This window comes from Barbatula barbatula (genome assembly GCF_947034865.1).
Source record: "Barbatula barbatula genome assembly, chromosome: 10".
NCBI classification, from domain to species: Eukaryota; Metazoa; Chordata; class Actinopteri; order Cypriniformes; family Nemacheilidae; genus Barbatula; species Barbatula barbatula.
The window spans coordinates 6,399,516-6,401,786 of NC_136773.1; the positions used below are offsets into that span (position 1 = coordinate 6,399,516).

The following is a 2,271-nucleotide window of genomic DNA, read 5'->3' on the forward strand; positions in this document are numbered from 1 at the left end:
TGTGATTTTATCAATTGTTATGTAAATCCTAATGTTGATTTTAGGAGCACTTCCGGTGGGACGGGTTCACTTCCTGCCGTCGGTGTGGTGTCGCATATGCAGGTCATCTCTTCTGATGCACATGGATGTGTACACAAGTAAAGCTCTCACATTAACGTGTGTCTCTTGTAGACGTACAAAAGAAACAAAAGCTGATGCTCGCCGACGGCATCAGCCCGTTGTCCGAGCGCAGAGACCCAGCGCGCCCTGACGAGCGACTCTACACACTAAAAAATGCTGGGTTATTTAATCTACCCAACCGCTGGGTTATGAAATGGTTTACCCATTATGGGTTATTTATGTCAACATTTGGGTTATATTAATATAATATTGGGTTATTTTGTGCAACTCATGCGTTGAGTTAAAATCAATCAACCCAACATACATCGGTTGACCCAGCACTTGGGTTGTTTGTGCTTCGAACGTCATCACATCGTCTCCAGAGTCCACACACCGAGTGCTCGTCACAGCAGAAAACCTGACTGATCATCCAGCGAGGTAAATAAATAATAAAAGGTTTGTGGAACTTATACTATTCACATTGTCTGTGTTGCGTTACCTGTTAAAGTAGTATCTTTATATTGTCGAGGCTTTGGTTTGGCTAACAACGTAGCCATTTAGCCGTTATCATGGATAGCCTAACGTTACAGCTTATCCGTTTGCTCTGAATTATATTAATGAATTAATTAAACAAGTTCATAATGCCCATGGGGATGTTTATTGAGCTCACCAGTCTAATTTGCCAGCTAGTTTCAAGCTAGCCAGGTGATTAGGCAGTTAACTAGTTTACTAGCCAACATGCTCTCAGTTAGTTGCTTTGCTAGCTATATTATTTTAACTAGCTATAAATGAGCGCGCTTTTTTACTGAAGCTTTTCATGTGAAGGCATAACACAGTGTTTGACTGATTAAAGTATGTAAAAAACGGTGAGATAACCTGATATGTCTGACTTAATGCATTTATTTAAGTAACGTTAATGTAGTTAACGTAATTTGACCGACAATAGATAAGAACAAATTCTTATTTAAAATGGCGGCCTGGCAAACGACAAGGGCCACTTGAGTGAGGGGTTAAGAAATATAAAATAAAAAGTTTGGGAACCACTGCTGTAGCCACAAATATTCTTGTGAAGTAAAAACATAGACAATATACATGCATGCATTTTGTCATATGAATTGTATAAGGAGAAAGGGAGGATTGTTTTCTCTATATTTTGTGATGCTAAATAAAATGGCTGTTATCTTCACATTGGGTTACATTTTGCTGCTAGTCTGCATTGCTTTTGCATAGTGACATCTGAATAGTTAATACAATAGCAATTGTATTTTTGCTTAAGCTCTTTTTGTGTTTGTTTCAGATCAATGGACAGCTTTGTCATTAACATTTTGACAGAGTGGCAGCTGACAGACCTTGTCGACAAATTTAAAGGTAAGAAATATTTGTTTTCCCATCCACAGCATATCAAGTCTGCATTGCTACTCAAGCCCTACACAATACAGCTCACTCCTCCTAGAAACGCTTCTGTGCTGTTTGATGCCCACTGTTATGCACTAAGCAACAGGAACAATAATTGATCTACTGAGGACAGACAGACGTACAGACAAACCCTGTTCTAACCGTAGCCCACGCTGTCAAAGTCAAACATGCCTCATCTCTATTCATTAAAGATTTTGATTTCTTGGCAGGAAATATGGTACACCCCAGGACGGAGCCACCGGCCAGCCACTGGATTCCGGGAGGAAAGGCTGCTGAACGTCAGAAAGCGGCTGAGATCAACCAGCAAGTCGCGGAGCATGGCACAGACACCATCACAAGCGCCAGATAATGGAGCTCTTGCAAGGGCTCTCATACCAGGTAATTATTAAACTGAAAAATTATTTGATCAAGCAAAACATCCATATTTCAGTGACTGACTACTTGTTCTTTTTTACAGAATGTACCATATCAGATGAACGTGCGTCACAGTTTAGAGAATGGATGAGAAACAATTCTCAGCCCCTCAGCCAGATAGAGACCTACATGGAGAACACGGCAGTCTACAGGGCCAAGTGCATTAGGGACAACAATCCCTCACCTAATGACCAAAGGCATGGTAGGTATAGGGAAATCTGATCTTGTATATGAGGATGCATTATTTATAACCTTTTATTATTGTGCCACATTGAATTGGTTTTAAAATGTGTTTTTCATTTTATAGATTGCACAGGACTTTCTTGTCCTGCATGGGGATGC

The 2,271-nt window shown here is 40.3% G+C and overlaps 1 long non-coding RNA gene across 1 annotated transcript; it reads left to right on the top strand.

The window, feature by feature from the left end:
* The first annotated feature begins 473 nt into the window (after positions 1-473).
* Positions 474-1,819, top strand: LOC306899366. Its single transcript, XR_013787198.1, has 3 exons — positions 474-555; positions 1,397-1,467; positions 1,725-1,819. It is a non-coding gene; the product is annotated as an uncharacterized lncRNA (long non-coding RNA).
* The last annotated feature ends 452 nt before the right edge of the window (positions 1,820-2,271 follow it).